Source organism: Anser brachyrhynchus (genome assembly GCF_964034855.1).
Source record: "Anser brachyrhynchus genome assembly, chromosome: 2".
NCBI lineage: Eukaryota > Metazoa > Chordata > Aves > Anseriformes > Anatidae > Anser > Anser brachyrhynchus.
This window is the reverse complement of record NC_137695.1, coordinates 131,962,023-131,981,432: the sequence shown is the minus strand read 5'-3', so window position 1 is coordinate 131,981,432 and position 19,410 is coordinate 131,962,023. Positions and strand designations below refer to the sequence as shown.

The window sequence follows — 19,410 nt, the reverse complement described above, 5'->3', positions numbered from 1 at the left end:
TATAGCTTGCTTTCAGGAATGGTACTTTAAAGGAGCATATGTAATTAAAATGTCTCAGGGAAACTCAAAACCTAGCAACTCTGTAGTGCCACGTGGTGGTGTGCTCTGCCTTCCCCGCCTTCAGTCTGTTGCCTTGCTCAAACACTGGCCATTGCACCTGAGGCCTTGCTCAGGCAGACAGTGGAATCATGGAATATCCTGAGTTGGAAGGGACCCACAAGGATCATCAAGTTCAACTCCTGGCTCCACACAGGACCACTCAAAAATCAAACCACATGTCTGACCAGCACACTGGCTAAACTGAGACGTTGCTCAGGCAGATAGTGACCACAATATCAGCTCAAACTAGGTTCTGGAGAAACAGACATCTTGCTCAGCAGCTGAGGGCCAATGGAGCATGCACCAAAAAGTAATATGACTATTAGTCCATCCTCTTATCCTATAAATAACTAGCAGTCCAAGAGCCCTCGGAGCAATTCTGCATGGCATCTGGTGGCACACCAACATCTCCCCTTGAGTAGGGACACCTCTCAAGGTCATGCCTGCTGCAGAAATCCCTTACTGTTCACAACAGATTCCTTGCCAGAACAAAACCTCAGTACGTGGTTAATAGCTTGCTAAACTTTGTAAGCTTCACTAAGATTATATCTTAGATCAATTGCAACTATCTGAAAGGAAGGTGTGGGGAGCTGGGGGTCAGCCTCTTCTCACAGATAACTAGTGATAGGAGTAGAGGATATGGCCTCAAGGTGTGCCAGGGGAGATTTAGGTTGGAAATTAGGAGACATTTCTTCTCAGAAAGAGTAGTCAGGCATTGGAACGGGTTGCCCAGGGAGGTGGTGGAGTCACCGTCCCTGGGGGTGTTTAAGGAAAGGTTGGATGTGGTGCTTAGGGACATGGTTTAGTGACATTGGTAGTAAGGTGATGGTTGAACCAGATGATCTTGGAGGTCTTTTCCAACCCTAATGATTCTATGATATAAACCTTTAGACATAAACCACTGACCAAGTCTGGGACTAGGAGTGATTCAGCTGCACGTAAGTTCCTTTCCTCTTTGGTTTAGCAGTTTAAAAAGCAAGGGGTCTACTCTGAACCCCATGACTCAATGGAGGTTCTCCCCGACACATTTTACTTACCCTGTCCTCTATTCAGTAAATAAACAAGTGTACCTTGCCATCTCAAATCTTGTTAAGTCACTATCTCGTTTATGATTAAGCTTTGTTCGATCACTACATAATATCAATGAATACATTGATGCTTCTCTCTTACAAGTGAAGTGTATAATTTCATATGCAACTTGCCAAATTATACTTTTCTGGGCATTTTTTAAGTGAGAAAAACACAGAGTCATTAGTATCACATCCTCTTCTTCCTTTTTTCTCTTCCCATGACTATCTTCCTTTACTACCTCCACATCCTTTGACTCCTTAGGGTAACGACCCCAAGTAGGCCTAAAATTTATCTCTGTCTTTTGTGTGACATATCTTAAAAGTCCTATCTACCTCTTGTAAGCAGAGAATTCCTCTCTTATATGTAGCCACCTTACTCCTTGTCCAAATTCTTGATCATCACATTTCCTCTTTCCAGACTCTGCATCTCAAGACTCCAGAAAAGGCCTAAGCAAAAGAGGATGTCCCTTTTCCTCCAATCTGTGTCATGTTCTTCACTTGTAAGCTCCAGACCACTCCTTAGCTCTGCATGGCTCTGCTCCTACCTCTTTCTCCTTACACTGGAGTTTGATACAGCACTGTATGAGTTGCAGAATCTGCCCCTTCTACACATGCAGTTAGGCTAAGACTTAACTCTTTCATATGCAACTATGAATTACAGGCCTGAGATTAAAAAATAAATAAATAAAATTAAATTATTTTTTTTAGAAAAAATTGAGATTTTATAGTATGATATAATGGATACAAAGAGGCTAGAATCAGAGGTTATCCTGAGTTGGAAGGGACTCACAAGGGTCATCCACCAATTCCAACTCCTGGTTCCACAGAGGACCATACAAAAATCAAGCCATATGTCTGACAGCATTGTCCAAACACTTCTTGAACTCCTGCTGGCTTGGTACCTTGCCCACTTCACTGGGGACCCTGTTCCAGTGCCCAAACACACCCTTGGTGAAAAACCTTTTCCTCACAACCAGTCAGAACCTCCTCTGTCACAGCTCCATGCCTTTCCCTCAGGTCCTGTTACTGGTCACCAGACAGCAGAGCTCAGCACCTGCCCCTCTGCTCCTCCTCATGAGGGAGCTGCAGGCCGGCATGAAACCTCCCCTCAGCCTGCTCTGCTCTGAACAATCCAAGTGACGTCAGCCACCCTTCACTCACCTTCCCCTCTCAAGCCTTCACCATCTTTGTAGCCCTCCTTTGGAGGCTCTTTATTAGTTTTATGTCCTTCTTATATTGTTGTGCCCAAAACTACACACAGCACTTGAGGTGAGGCTGCACCAGCGCAAAGCAGAGCAGGACGATCATTTCCCTCAACCAGACAGCACCTGTGCCTGATGAACACCAGGGTACAGTTAGCCCCTTCAGCTGCCAGGGCACACTGTGGACTCATATTCAACTTGCTGTCAACCAGAACCCCCAGATCTGTTTCTACAAGGCTGCTCTCCAGCCACTCATCCTTCAATCTGTACATAGATGCAGTGTTGCCCTCATCCCAGCTGCAGAATCCACCACTTGCTCTTGTTAAATTTCATATAGCTGGTGATTGCCCAGACCTCTCATTTGTCAAGATCTCTCTGCAAGGCCTCTCCACCCTCAGGGGGATTCCACAGCTCTTCCTAATTTAGTATCATTTGCAAATTTACATATGCATTCAAGTCATGTGTCCAAGTCATTCATGAAGACATGAAAGAGAGCTGGCTCTAAAAATCTGTGTCTGGCTTCTTTCTGTAGCAGCTAAAGATAAAGAAGATAAAGAAGCTAAAGCTTCTTTCTGTGGCAGCTAAAAGCACACCTTGCTTTTCAGGTCAGCACCTACACTGGATACGTATGCTCAACCTAAATGGGCAGAGAGAAAGCAGACAGGGGAGAGAGACTCGGAAGATTGTAAGGAGATTGGCTGCAATGCATGAGTGATATTTTGGAATAAAACTGTATTCCTTCTAATAATTAGAATTTTAGTGGATCACTACTTTGTGGTTTTGTCCTTTTTTTTTTTTTTCCTTTCTCTTTTTCTATATGTTTCATCCTTAAAACTCACTGGCAGTTATAATAAGATCTATTTATTTTTCATATTTTCTTTGCATCAAATTCCAGGCATGCATGGAACAAAGAATTTCTGGACAAGTACATAACAAAATTATAGTGCCTGTCTTCAGAATTCAATCATAAGATTGAAAGAAAAAAAACAATAGATACCAAAAAAGACATCTGATCTCAACATTGTAAGCGAAAGTCTTATCATAGAAACAGAAACATTTTTTAACTGTTTTTCAGGGCAGGTAACATTTAAAGAGGCATTTAAAGGAGAACTTTACTTATATTTATAAGGAGCTTTTTCAAATGACAAGTAAAATAGGAGAGAGCAGAAAAATGTTTGTCTGAAAACATAACTAGTCAATGACAGTAGCTGATTTCCTAGGCCATTGAAACGTAGAAGCTGACCTCTCAGTACCACCTAGGAGAAGACAGATTGAATGTGGATAGCCCATGAATGCATTCAGACTTGAGGATTCATGTCACATCCAACAGCTACCATCAAAGCTTCCCTCTTCGGCTTTGCCTGTATACTTGATTATTTATAGTGTTGTAGCTGTTTAAATTAGACTGTTAGCTTCTGCATATCCTTCCACATGTTTGCAAAGCTTTATGGACACCTTTGATACCATATAAATTATAAATAATAATAAAATAGCAGGTGTTTAATTTTTTATCACTGTAAATGCTTCCTTCAGGTTGTATTATGAGTATCTCTGTTCCACAATGCTTAATCCTGATTGTATATGAAATCAATAAATAAAAATATCACCTGGAATCACTTTCAGTTGAGAAAGTTATCAACATGATTAAAAGCAGTAAACTGAAATCTTTTGGCTTTCAGAGCCCTAAGTTCTGTTTCTTAAAAACTGAACTATCTTTCTACAAAAAAAAAAAATCAGACCAAACCAAAACAACAACAATAAAATCTCCTTTCTTGATTCCAGTTACATGTATATATTTTTGTGACAAAAAGCAGTAAGCTGGAAAAGTAATTATTCCTTCACTGAAGGAAGAAATTGTTTGGTTTTCTTTGTCTTCAGTGATTATTCTCCATTTGTGTAATGTTCTGTTGCGAATTTGCCCAGACAAATTTTAGATGCCCCATCCCCAGAGGTGTTCATGACCAGGCTGGATGAGGCCCTGTGCAACCTGACCTAGTGGGTGACATCCCTGCCCATGGCAGGAGTTTTCAAGCTAGAAAATCTTCAAGGTCCCTTCAAACCCAAGCCATTCTATGATTCTATGAAGTTGCCCTTCTTAACAATCTGGATTGACATCTTAACACTCTTAAATGACATGATTACCATGATTACCATTTTTGATTTATGGGAATAAAGTTTTACCATTTTCTATCTGTTGCTTAAGGCCCATTTATTGCTATTGACTTTTCAACAAAGTTCAGGATTCATTGTAACAGAGCTTTTGGCTTCGATTGGTGGTAGACTATGGCCAAGTGCCAGATATAGATCTTGGTAGGAAGGAGATGAGCAAATTTATTGCTTCTTCATTGTCAGCCCCATGCTCTGGACCTTCACAACCTCTACTGTTAAACCAGAGTATCCTGAAAAAAAGGATTGCTTCATTAAATGAATCAGGACCATTCAGAGTAAGAGGCTATGACGAAGGCAAGAAATTTTTCCTGCCCTTTCCTCAAATGTGAGATTTCAGTTGCATGATCCCATTTTGCACCTTCCCCTGTGTATACTCAATCCACTTTTCAATTTCCTCCAGGAAAGCTCAAAAGAGCGTGGAGTCCTCTTTTACATTTCAAAGAATTAGAGAAATACTGGAAACATTATGTTTAGTCAGCATGCACCACAAAAGGTTTTTAAATATTTACCCTAAGCAGAGTGTAAATCTATGGTGATATATGAATTTTGCATTCTTAGAAAACAAAGGAAACCCCTACAACAGGCTTTTCTATACTGATTAAGCAGATGAAATTCAGGAAATCCAGTTTATTGAATTTCCACTGTATGAACAAAACATGGGGGACAGATAATGGAGGAGAGGAGAGGACAGGACAGGACAGGAAATAGAAAAGAAGAAAACTTCTTGTAAAAATTATTTTTGTTTCCCAGAGGGGACTGATATTTTTTCTTTTTTTTCTTTTTAGTATGCCCTAGTGGCCTTCTACATAACACACATATACATTGATTATAAACAAATCAAAATACATGTGTTTTTTATGGGGAAAGATTTGCTAACCAATCAATACAGACTTTCAGATTCATTATTCTGTTTTATGCCGTAATAGAATCTTTAATGTTTGAGTTAGGTGAATTCCTATATTGGTACCATGCATTGTACATTAAAGTTGACTAAGGGATAGTTATCTTTAAGTACAGAGCCCAAATGGTTCATGACACATTTGAAAAAAAGACAGCAAAGATTTGCTGTCTTTGATTGGCTCTATTTTGGATATTATTATGAATAATATTCAATTAATAGACTGACTAAAATCTGTTAACATAATATTCAAGAGGCATGTGTTAATTCAGTTGATATATAGTTAAACCCAAATTATTATATCAAATAGAAAATAATGTACTTTTAGTAACTCCTTTTAAAGCAACATTATCTACTGGTAATGTTTTTTTTAATTTCAGTCACCAATTACCAGCGATTATTGCACATATACAACTATGGGGGAATTTTTTGCTTTTTGAAAAAATATGTTCTATACAGCATGCCTTAATATTTTGAATGTGTCATGCATATACTTCAATCCTCAGTAGCATGACATTTAATTTTTGTCTCACAACGGTGTAAGTCAGAGAAAACCAAGTGTAACTAGAATGAAATTACATGTTATTCATACATGTTATGCATATATTATGCATCAAGGTCTTTTAAATGCCTGGAAAAAAGGAAAAAAAAAAAAAGAAAGAAAGAAAGAAATGATTGTCCAGATAATTCTCGGAGAAGAAAATTTGATAGAAATATTTCAGAGATGTATTCCTCTGGATTTTTACACTCTCCTATATTTAGACAAGTTTAGGTTGATACTAAAGAAGCTTGGAACCTCTCCTTCACTTACGTAACTAAATAAATAAGAGAATTTTGTCTCTGTTTAGGTCAATAAATGCCAAAAGTGACCAAAGCTGGCCGTCAGGCAGCCTATATTGTTTCACCTAATATGTATACTGCAAACAGGAAATGCTGCATGCAGATCTGTGAGAAGTGCATATGAAAGTAAAATAAACTGCAGACCAACAGGGACATCAGCAGCATTTTTGCTAATCTTCAAAATTTTAAGAATAGCACTGCAATCACAAAAAGTTTGAGGACAGAGTATAGGGATTGACTTGCCACATAGCTTTTGTTTGGCTATTCCACTGTGAATGATTATCTGCTCCTTACTTCACTTGAACAAATAATGCACACATAGAATGATTTTTTTTTTACAGGTACAAGCATAAAAGTTTCTGAGAAGTGTGCCACGGTGCTCTGTCCTGGTGGTACATCAATGTGTTATGGCATATGCTCTGAGCACACTGCTTGCATTCATAACAGAGCCTTGAAACCGTTAGAATGAAGTGATTTATTTCCAAGATTCACCTCTGAGTATGCAGACAACAGTGGTCCAATCTGTATGGCTGGCAGTCACTGATACGTGCAGGATACATAGCTGATGTTTCAGCTCTGATCACTCTCCACTGTGGTGGCACATTCTGTCAGGTACGAAGCAAACCGAAAGGAAAAGAACACCACAATTAATATTTTCATTGTGCTAAAGGAAAAGCCAGTCCGTGGCATGATGCAGGAGAGCTTGCAGTGGACATGTTAGCAATTGTCTTTATATCTTTGCAGGAAAATTAGTTATGGAGAACACCAGGCTGAGACAGAACTCCAGGAAGCAAGGGTATTTAGTTATTAAGAAAAGCTAAAGACCAATCAGAAATTATCTGAAGATGAGATTTGCAGTAAGTTGAAAGAACTGATAAACTGTAATATGTGTGTATTCATCATTCTGCTTTTGGAAACCAACCCCAACCAAACATTCTGAGCATGGCTTTTATTTATGCCCCCATGTTACAAATATACCTGGCCAGAACTACAGCTGGCATAAATCAGCTTGACTTCAATGAAGAAATACCAAATTACAGCAAGTAAGGATCCGGCCCCATAGAAATATTGTATGTCCCTTTTGTGGCATGCTGCTGGTTCTGAAATCAATACTTCATTTATCTTCTGTCCCTGGTACAATAGCACTCCCGCTGCAATCGTGTTGCTTTGAGCCTGCTGGACGTATCAGTATTATGCAACTGAGACATACTTTCATTTGCCAGAGAGCGCTCATTTTTCAAAGCAGTTCTCCAAAAGCTCTTATTTGTTCCATGTTCCACTTAATATTCTTCCAGTTTCCTCTCACAAGAAGTTGGTCCCATTAGCAGAGGTCTGAGACCTGACCCGGCTCTATTCCCTAGCTGACACATCTTCATTTTCACATGCATATTGTCTAATTTCAAACAGCTGTTTATTCATTCCCATGTCCTACCCTGTGTCACTGCTTGAATAGACAAAGTCAAATGTTGTCACTTACCCTTCCCATTTATTCTGTACTAATCAGTAAGAGAATATGCACGGGATTCAGTTTGCCAATAGAAAGCAAAGACAATCACACACAAAAATAATTAATGATAAAGCCAAGAGCACACTTACTCTTTGGGCTACACTGATATCACTGATGATGATTTTGAGCACGGAAACTGGTCAGAAGTGGGGAGACAAAAGACGTAAGTAAATATCAGTACAGTTAAAAGCATAGGAACAAATCCTAACATAGGGACTGACAATGTATACTAATGAAGGAACTGATAATGTATCATTCATCTCTGGAAAAGTGTCTCCACTACCTCCTCTCAAAAGACACTTTAACACTGATATAAGAATAACCTATTTTCTCACATAGGAGCTCTGAAACACCTTCCATAACACATCCATCCATTGTTTATTAAAGAATTTTAGGTTTCTGTCTTTTTACTCACAACTGTACATATATTTTTGTGCCACATGACTATCCCATTGCAGACTTTTACGCACTGAGCAGTTTGTACATTCTGTTCCTGTTCTGAGTTTTTAAATTTTTCTTCATTCTGTGAGTGTGAAGGATAGCAGACATAAATAAGCCCCAAAGTGTGGCTAGGGGATTGGTGTCAGTAAAGTCAAAAAGGGCAATTATTTAGGCAGATCAGATACAAAACCCTATCACCCTATCACAAATGCAACTCATTTAACCAGAAAGGTATCTGAATGCCCAATTAACAGCTATAATTATGGTGATGACTTATTTTGTGCAAATGTCTGTCACTGTGGTGATACAGAATTACAGATTAATATTTATGTATCTGACACACTTTTCATGAGTTACAATATTGTTAATGCAAATTGCGGGAAGTGTTTCCTGTTCCATGAAATACCTAGAGGGAGTTCTTTAGTGCACTGCAAACACTATAATTAACCCTAAAATGTCCCGATGCTCTGAAGGATCACCCACTGGAGCTACCAGTACATGTTTGCTTACATGCCAGCCTGGGGCACTCACTAATATACTTTGCCTTGAAAATAGAAACCACATCATTTCTGCTAGCTGAGTAGTGTTTGAGAATGGAAATTTTGCTGTTTGTCCACTTTGTCTCATTCCACTTTGAGAAGCTTCCTTATCTCAGCCTTCAGAGACTCATGTTCTGTCTGGAACAAGATGCAAAGAGGTTGTGCTCTCTCCATCCAACACTTGGCTGGTCAAGGCCATGAGCAGAAAAGAGCACCAAAGAGCCCTTCCAACCTTAATTTCCCTGATTCTATGCATTTTTTACATCAGCACTATCAGTTTGTGAGAGTCATCCAAATGAATAAACCTACTTTGCACAAAAACAGCCTTTCAGAGGACTTTTTTGATTTTTTGCAAGCATATCCTTCCTCTCCATCTTTCAAACAACTTTAATTTTATACTGAATTAATTTGGCTTCAGGTACTGTATATTTTTGCCACAATGGCTTCCACCACTGATTAAGTTTTCTGTTAACAGTTTCAAACATGTACTTCTTGCTGACAACAGACTATATGCTCTATGTCTTGAGTAGCTATACTAGTTTGCCTTTTCCCTCTGCTGGCATTTCTGTCCAAAGAATTATTACCTTAGTAGGCTTTTGTTTAATAATTTCTTGACAGATGTGACAGGTGGTGTTTATTTTTTATGAAAGTAAGGCAGAGATATGCTAAAATTCTGCTGGTGCTGCAAATTTACACAGTTATAATAGCCAATATAAATTACATATTTTATCTTTACTAAATATGTTGGGTATTCCATGCAAGGCAAACTAATTTTGCAACAATCATTTATGGAATCTACTTCTTATGTGTGAGATCTATTTCCCTACAGTCCATATACCAACAATGAATATGATATTTTATTTCCCTGTAATTACTAGTTAGTCCATGCCTGCATCTTTCCAAGGCCAAGAACCATAAATTCATTAGAAATTTTCTGTTGAATCTGTCCTAGCTTATGGACTTTGACAGCTGTTAGAGAATGTGTTAAATCTAGACCATGCTTCAGCATAAATATGGTTTGAATGTATATGGTTTGAATGTATATGGTTTGAATGTACATGGTGTAGATTTCAAGGTCCATAGGTTTTCATATTCTTTTTATTTTCTTATAAAAGCACCATACTATTTCTTCTTGCACACAATATTCATAAGCAAAGCTGTTCAAAGTGTACTGTGCAGAAAAATAGCTGAAAACATAGTTTTGGAGCAATAAAACCAATGCTGATACTATTTAATTAATAGTCTAAGGTGGGAAATGCAGGGATTAGAAGTGGAAAAGAAAAAAAAAAATCAGTTTTGACAAACAGAACTATGTAAGTGCATTTTAAAATGAAAATAAGGATTGAATATGTTCAGTAGACCCCAAGAAGTTCCATGTATATAGATTTCTGAAAGGCCACTGAACCAAAAGATCTATTATTTGCACAACTCTATTCATGAATACTAAGTGCCGAATCTTCCTTTCTGTTTTACCCTTTCTTTTCTTCTAATGCTTGAAGTAAGATATCTCCTTGGGTGTGTCTGTTTGTCAGTCTCTATATCAAAATAATCCTGCCTGATATATTCAAGTGCCTGGTGTTTTCTTGCTGTTGTGTACTGAGGATTTCATAAACAGGACTGGCAGCATACACTATTGCACTAGACAAAGATACTCTCATGAACCAGATAGCCTCATTTGTATTATATAGGCAAGTGATGTTTTGGAATTTTCAACAGCATGGCCCATTTGAAACTTATAACAAATACATTTTGAAACTGGATTTGATAGATTTATTGTCCATGTGAGCTATAAGTCAAACCTGGTATTCAAAAAGGAAGGTTGCATGAACACAGTTTTGATCTACTGAAATGACCTACCTAAAGGCAAATGCTTACGGCCCGCTATTTAGTAAAACATTTCTCCCAATTTCTATTCAAAAGACTTGCAGTTTCTTCATCTCATATGTGTTCAGTATTTCAGAATGTGGTAGCAAGTCACTAATTTAGATTTCATGGAATTATATGTGTTTGAGGACAGATCTAGGCATTCATTGAGGGACTCCACTGCCCAGTACAAGTGCAACAATGACCTATGTGTCATTAAAGGCTGATCAGAAATAATAAACACTCTGTTTATTCTGTTAAAAAGAAATGTCTAAAATCACCTGACTTCTCTTAATGTCTTACCAAAGTACTCATCTGTTAGAAGCTAACTCAGATAAAGCATCTTGGAGAGACAATGTCTTCCTTTGCTTTTTGACATTTGGTAGTTCATTGAGAGAGTTTACTGAGCATCAAAACTATTTTGTGTCCCATCACAGAGACAATTAAGGCTTTTTTCTTCATTTTTTACCTGTCAGATACATCTTGTTCCTTATATTTTTTTGCTTTCATGTAACTAGTGAAAATCTATCAATTCATAAAATATGGTGCAGGAAGTTTTTAGTTTGGTTTGTTGTTTTTTGTTGTTGTTGTTGTTATTGTTTGTTTTTTTGTTTGTTTTTAGTTAAGCAAAAAGCATGGAGTTCAAACACGAAGTACGAAGTTCTTCTAGTGTTCACATTCCGTCCTCAAAATAACACATACATATGAAATATCTAACAACATGTGAGTAAAACTGAGAAAATGCAAAGAACTTATGATTAACTTCCTGACAGCAGAAAGGCAAGCTGAATAAACATTCAGCGTCATATATTCCCTCATATTTGCCTGGCTTGTATGTGAGCCTCAGTTCAATGAGTTAGAGGGAAATGAGAGGCCTATTACCTAAGAAGGATGAAATTCAAATGATATCTGTACTGTCCATTGCTTTTAGTTTGCCTAAACTTTGCGTGATTTCTATCTCTCCAGTGATTATGAATTTTCTCAATGCTTCTTCAGGTCAGTACTGACTATTCAGAGGAGCTTTCTTGTATCCTATAGAAAGTCTTCATAATTCTGTGTCAGAACTTCAGGGGAAAGCCTGTAAAAGGCTGTTAGGCTAAGCAGATCATCCAGATTACTTGCTCAGGAAGAAAATCTCAAGTGAAGCAAAGGCTCAATCAAAAATCAGTATGAACAGAGTTAAAATGGAAATGGAAAACAGAGCCACTTTAAATCGCCAGTTAATTAGTAGAGCCAAAAGACTTTTCCTAGTATTCTTTACAGAACATCTGTTGTCCCTGGTTAATTTAGATATGCCAGAAATAACAATGTGTTTTTCTCTGCACTGGGCCACAGTCCAGGTGGCCTTTGTGGACTGTTTACAGCAGTGAAAAGGTAACTATCTTGGCAAGGATTGGGCATGTGGAAGTTTAGAGACTTAAAGCACAGGAACAGGATGGTCTTTTGACCTTGAGATATCAAATACAAAGCAGGGGAGGTAACCAGAATATTACAAGAAGTTGGTGCTACAGTCTTTATGCCAGCTGGGGCATTCAGGAATTACATTTAGCTGGAAGAGGCTGGAAATCGGCATTCCTTATGGTTAATTGTGATTCTGGGCAGTCCTATACTCCTGCTTGTGCATTTTGGGTTAGGGCTGAGGCAAAGGTGCACTGTTTACAACACAGAAACAAGAGCATACATGGCATATGTGAACCAGTTTACTCTCCACACCATTAGGAATGAGAACTGAGCAGTGAATGACCAATATCGTCTGCACCCTGTTCAGGCCTGGGAATTACTGTAAGGGAGTGTGTGGAAGTGTGACCAAGGTAATAGATACAAGTAAGAAATTCTGGTGAATGATTCCAGCTGAGGCAGGGGTACTTTTTATGTCATTGCTACAATCTGGCACCTAGCAACAGTCCAATGTGCTGCTTACTGTGCTCCTTGTGAGACAGAGACCTTGTGAGGGGTTAGCATAACACTGAGGAGACCATCACATTTCAGAGTACATTCAATTCCTTTTCCCAGGGCAGATGAAAGAGGCTGAACTGAATTGTGAAGGTTGCAGTAGACAACGTGGTGAGGGATATTAACAAAACTAAAATGTGTGGACTAAGAGGCAACTAAACTTGCCTGCAATTGCAATGAGCCAGTACCAGTGGATGATAATGGGGATGAGGCTGAAGAAAACCTCCTTTATATGGGTTGTAAAGAATGAAAAGGACATGATAACCTATACGGCACAAGTTACTGCCAGATAGCTCCCAGATGAATTAAGTTAATAAAGTTTTAGGCTAATTAAACCGTATCCCCCATGCTTTGTCATTTTTTCTGCATGTCCAGCACAATTAATAATTTAAAATGAAACTTCAAAATAGAGCTGTTAAACTAGCCTTTTAATCCTTTCTTAAATTAGTAGCACTGATATCTTTTTCATTTCTCTTTATTTCCCGTCTAGCATTATTTAAAGCACATTTGTGGCTTCCAGGTAGGTTTGCAGTTGGTGGCCAGATGGGACTGCCATTTCAGCTAATGCATTATTAGTATCTCTTCCTAGCAGTCCATCTTTTGATATGTGTAGTCAGCAGGATGGTCATCAGGGACCATATTTGAATGAATGCTGCTCCACTATATAAATCAAGCTATATTTATGAGCGTTGATTTTGTATCCCGTGTAGAATTCCCACCACTCATTTTACTTGCTTCTCTTTCTAATGGGACAACCAGATGCACTAAATGAACATAAAAGTCATCCATCTTACTGAAAATGCTGTTGAAAGATGGGGATATTTAAGCAGATTTAATGTCCAGAAGGAAGGGCAGTACACAGAAATCTCCTTTTTATCTCCAGAACCTGCACAATGCAGATTACAGCAGTGAAAACTTCATGTCTGCAGAGAGCTGAGACAGAAAGTTTAGTGTCAATGAAGTCGTTTTTAACCTGTGGCCCAGAGACTTCTAGCAGACTGAACAATTTTTAATGAGTCCATGAAGGGTAAGCAAAGAAGAAAAAGTTCCGTTTGAAAAGGCTTGGATTCTGTCCACAAATCTATGTTTCCACTAGAAAATGCTTAGGGATCTGCAAATCCAGAAAATAAAAAAGACCTGCTCTAGGACAATTTAGTGTGTGAACTGGCTTTTGGGATGGTCAAGAAAAGCGATGCTGGTGATTGTTATTGAAATATGAACACACCCTCTGAGAAAAAGACTGAGCCCACTGATCCATCTTATGTTCAGCAAAAATAATTACTGTTTGGTCAGAAAAAAAAAAAACATTATCATTATTATCAGTCATTATGGAGAGAAATATGAGATTAGAGGAAATGTTGGATCTGAGATTCTGAATCTGAGATAGAGGAAATAATATTAATTTCATTCCTACCAATGAGAAAATGTAACACAGAAGAACAGAATCCAAACTGTGAATTAGGACATAATTTTCAAAGCAATTTAATATTATATAAGATGTTTAAATATTCAAACTGAAGTTCACTTGATTTTCAATTGCCCTGGAGACACTTGTGCAGATCAGCCCTTGGGATACTGAGTCAAATTTCCAGAAAACAAAGGCAATTCAGTAAATTAAAAGTTTGGTTTTATTCACATGATTAATTGCAAGTATCAATTGACAAATCAAGAAACTAAAAAAACAACTGCCATTCCTTCTCTTCCTGCAGTGTGTTTTCTAATTTTGAAGGACTAAATGGGCCTAAAAATGAACAATGTAAAATGATTGCATGACTATATAGCATTACTCGATAGAGTAATGCTCAAGTAATTAATACAGAGGCTTTAGCCTTTTAGCCTACTTGTTTAGCAATGTAAACATCATTGTATAAACCTGGTATTGAATTTATTTGACATCTAAAATATTTTTAAGGGTTTCCTTTTCAATAGCATCTCTTATTCCCTTATAAAGGGAACAAAAATATATAAAAATATAAAAAAAAATAGACTGTAAAGAGTTTTTATTAAGAAAAGTCTCTTTTGATCTATGTACAGAAAGATTATTCTTTTTCTTTTTCTTTTTGTTTTGGGCAGGGGGGGGAATGACAACTAAATAACTAAATTCTGTTATTCCTAGAAGGAAAGGAAAAAGGGAAAAAATGTTTTCAGTGGGAGCTGCAGACTCCTACTTGCAAGCACACTGCTAGAGAAAGCCAAACACATCACACAGCCTTATCAGCCTCCTCAAGACCTGGCAGATGCCAGAGTCAGGTTCTTTAAGTCAGTGCTGTTAGCTGCCCTTCTGGTCATGGGTCACTGTACTGTTACAAAAGATGAAATCTTAGCTGGTTACATAAGCCTCTGTATTTAAACAGTAGGGGAAAAAATAAAAAATAAAATAAAATAAAATAAAATAAAATAAAATAAAATAAAATAAAATAAAATAAAATAAAATAAATAAAATAAAATAAAATAAAAAATAATAAATAAAATAAAATAAAATAAAATAAAATAAAATAAAATAAAATAAAATAAAATAAAATAAAATAAAATAAAATAATAAAATAAAAAAGGCAAAGAAAAAAATAACCCTGAGAAGACAAAGGAGGCCTGGGAGAATCCTGGGGAAAAAAAATCTTCTTTGAGGTGTTGTTGTCATTCGTAATTAAGTCTAATTGCAGTCTTACAATTGCAATAGATTGATTTCTAGCCCCACCTTCAATTTGAACACCAGTTGTAATGTTACCTCAGGCTCTGGATGACATTAGGAGGAATGGTTTGTTTTCATTGTTTGTTACATCAACTTGTTTGTACAGCAGAAAATTTGGATTGTAAGATTCTATACAATTTGTCATTTTCATGCCTATTTCCACCTTATGCAAAATAAATACATAAATAAATTGGGGAGATTAGCATCCTACAAATAAGTCTCTCTTTTACTAAACAGAACTGATGACTTTCAAAGAGATATCCCTTCTGCACAATGAATAACACTAGGTGATATGAAAAAGTATTGTGTGATCACACAGAGAAACCTCATGAGACATTGCTGAATCCCAGCTGCTGTGGTCCCAGCCCCATTTCTACAGCTAATGAGTCTCCCTGGACTCCTCACACTGTTCCTGTCTCAGGATCCTTGCCTAAACACACTGGTTCTCCCAGCTGCCTGTCCTAGAGTACTCACTCAGGGAATCCCAAACCTATTTATTCCAGGCCTGACCCTGATCTCTCCCATTTTCTCCCTTCTCACCCTTTCCATGGTCCAGTTTCACTCACACACTCCTTAGCCATTTTCCTGCCAGCCCAATGCACCTTCCCAGGACTCCACATTCCAAAATCTGAGTCTCTGTCCTCAACCCTTGGTCCAACAGGGTCAAACAGGCTTCTTTCTCGACTTCTCCAGCTCCCCCAAATAAAAGTTATTTTAGTGTTTCAAAGAAAACCTTATGAATCATGTGAACAAAACAACCTATTTTTTCCCCTAGCATCATTCTCAGAATTGTTTGAAACATTATGATGCAAAGATTCAGCTGGAGGCAGAAATTGCCATGGAAAAAATCATCACAAACAGCTAGAGTCTGCCTGAGTTATAAGTAACTGGAAAAAAGCATGTATCAAGGAGAATGTCTGGCAGCCTCAGCAACAGAGAATGCTACTTAGTTTTGCCTAAAATAAGAAAGGGAAAGAAAGGGAAAAAATGGTAAAAGATAAGTAACAAATTCTAAAAATGTTGGCTTACAAATGTGGAAGTGAGAGATTCAAAGAGATTGAAAACAGCAATTGCTGTACATTAACATGGAAAGCCACTTTTACACTGTTAGATAGGTACAAAAGAGAAAAAAAAACGTCTCCCCAGATGTATGATGTGGTTACCTGCGAGCTTCCACATTGGCTCAATGCGTGTGTTTGGACAGGGGCTGGCAGAGCGTGACAGCTACCGTGCGGGTGTCAAGCATGGCCACAAATATCCAGCTCCACACATGCCCTCCCTCTGGGTAAGGACAAGATCCTCCATGCAGCAATCTTCTCTTGCCAAGTCCCAGCTTCCAAGGGAAAGGAGGCTGGAAGGGGTTTATGATGTATCATACAATCATAGAATATCCCGAGTTGAAAGGGACCCATAAGGATCATCGAGTCCAACTCCTGGCACCACACAGGTCTACCCAAAAATTCAGACCATATGACTAAGAGCACAGTCCAAAAGCTTCTTAAACTGCAACAGGCTTGGTGTCATGACTATGTCCCTGGGGAGCCTGTTCCAGTACACGACTACCCTCTCAGTGAAGAACCTCTTCCTGATGTCCAGCCTGAACCTCCGCTGTCACAGCTTCAAGCCGTTTCCTTGGGTCCTATCACTGGTCACTAGAGAGAACAGATCGGCACCTGCCCCTCCACTCCCCCTTCATGAGGAAGCTGTAGACCATGATGAGGTCTCCCCTCAGCCTTCTCTTCTCCAGGCTGAACAGGCCTAGTGACCTCAGACGCTCCTCATATGCCTTCTCCTCTAGGCCCTTCACCATCTTAGTAGCCCTTTTCTGGACACTCTCCAATAGTTTAACATGCTTTTTGTACTGTGGTGCCCAGAACTGCATACAGCATTCACGGTGAGGCCACACCAGCGCAGAGTAGAGCAGGACAATCACTTCCCTCGACCAGCTGGCAATGCTGCGCTTGATGCACCCCAGGATACGGTTGGCCCTCCTGGCTGCCAGGGCACACTGCTGGCTCACATTCAGCTTGCTATCAACCAAAACTCCCAGATCCCTCTTTGCAAGGCTGCCCTCCTGCATCTCGTCCCCCAGTCTATACATATAGCCAGGGTTGCCCCTTCCCAGGTGCAGGACCCAGCTTGTACTAGGACATTTCCTCCAGTCTGGGCCAGAGCAGCACCACCAAGGGCTGTCACTGCCTTCAGGGACAATGGGGAGGCTCCAGCACTGGGTCAAGAGGCCCCTACCATGGCCAACCCCTCTGCTGAGGGGAACTGCTTTCAGCAGAGGCTGTAGTGCTTGGCTCTGGACATAACTACATCTGCTGCTGGGACACAGGAAGGCCTGTGGGTCCTGCTGATCTTGACCCCAACCAGGGAGGTGCCTGATGCCCTGTTCTGCCACCCTGCATGGGCCCTGCCACTCCAGGCCTCATGACAAGCCCAATGGCTCAAGATATAAAACAGTGAAATGAAAATCCATAAAATCCTAAAGAATAAAACAGAGAACTGCAGATGGCAGCTCAACAAAGCTAATTCTGCAAGCAGTAGACATCAACTCTTCCTCGCCTGACTGATGATCTGGCCAGCAGACACACACCATGCCCCTAACACAGCGTAGTAATACTTAGCATAGCAGTGCACTAATTCCATCTGTCTGTTATGTGCTTTATCTGAAAGTATCTGCTTTATTCTTATAAACTGTGCAGAATTTTTCTGTGCATGACAAACAGTGCCACAAAAACGTGATCCAAGGAGGAAGGGTTATAGCGCAGGTATGAAAGCCATCATGTAAACAAGAAGTTAAAAATAAAAATGCAGGAAAGGCTTCCTCTTAAAATATTTTGCTGGCTCAGGGAAAACTTAAAATATTCACATAAAAAATGGTTAGAAGACCAGAATTCAGGACACAATTTTATGGTTACTTAAACATTCTTCACCTCCTTTTCCTAGCACCACTTATTATCTTAGTCCTCTAGAAATGGCATCCCAAAGAAACCCTGACAAACCTTGTATTATTTGAACTGACAGAAAGAGAGAGAACACATTTCGATGTAGAGGTCCAGAAAAATGCAGAGCTAATCAATTCAGACACAGAATGATGTTTCCAGGTTAAGTTAAATCAACAGTCAATTCATAGCACAGAAAACAGTAGCAAGTTTCAACAGTGTATAATCATTTTGTGTCTGATTGTGCAGTCTTTGCACACCCACTTGTATGGAAGTCATTAGGTGTTCTGGTGCATAAAGAAATTGGGATTAGGTCTTCTACAAACTCCACAGGTACAAGAGTAACTGAAATTTATGACTTCGCAGTCTGGCCATCCAAGCATCTGATCCAAAGACTCACATTTCTAATGGAAGCTTTCTGTTCAATCTCTGAACCAATTAACTTTGCCAATTCCTCTGTATTTCTGCAAGAGAAATGCTAAATTTAGGGAATCAAAAACACTGACATTGCTTCAAAAAAAAAAAATTTGCTGGTTAACATCTTCATTTATTTAATTCCCTGTCAAATTAAGTTCACATACATATATCCTAAGAAATTCCTCACCTATCTGTTAACACTTGTCCATGAGATCTATAGTTACACAATTTATTACACAAAGGCATTAGTACACCCACTAAGTGACAAGTCTCTTTCTCCCAGACCAAGAATCTAAGGACTTATATCTTGCTCAACCTCTCTTCATCTTGATTTTCATTGAGCTCTATCTAAATTAATACTATGATATTATGTGAGCCAAATTAATTACCAGGTAACCAAGAATATTTTTTTCACTGACAGAGCAATTGTTGCATGTTCTAGTCTGTGGCAAAACATTGGGAAACTATCTTGTCCAGTCATCAGCCGAAGGGAGAAGCTTCTGAATGCCTCACATACAATTATTCAATACTGTTCCCTTAGTAGGCATGGCAATACGTCTGGATAAAAACTCAAATTACATCCTGGAAAAAAAAAAAAAAAGAAAAAAAAACTGCCATGAAATTTATAGTTGTCATGGTGACTGTTTCCCCCTTAAAGCCCCATTCACCTGTGGTGCACTCTTGTTACACATCGCGTATGAGATGCACTCCCTGAATGCTTATAATTCCAGAACTGGTCCACATTGCACATATGCAATGGCAAAATGAAGTCTAA

At 38.7% G+C, this 19,410-nt stretch overlaps 1 protein-coding gene and 1 long non-coding RNA gene across 6 annotated transcripts in view; one reads left to right on the top strand and one right to left on the bottom strand.

Moving 5' to 3' along the window:
- The window catches only part of LOC308189212 (uncharacterized protein), a 170,836-nt gene that overhangs the window by 28,997 nt on the left and 122,429 nt on the right, over positions 1–19,410 (bottom strand). The gene's annotated exons all lie outside the window — the stretch shown is intronic.
- LOC308189219 overlaps positions 1–19,410 on the top strand; it is an 86,256-nt gene that overhangs the window by 14,323 nt on the left and 52,523 nt on the right. The window contains exon 6 of one of the 4 annotated variants that reach the window (XR_013946152.1): positions 2,977–4,500. The exons of the other annotated variants lie outside the window; for them this stretch is intronic. This is a non-coding gene — a long non-coding RNA (uncharacterized lncRNA). Of the gene's footprint in view, positions 1–2,976; positions 4,501–19,410 lie in introns of those variants that run through there. 4 annotated transcript variants of the gene reach the window in all.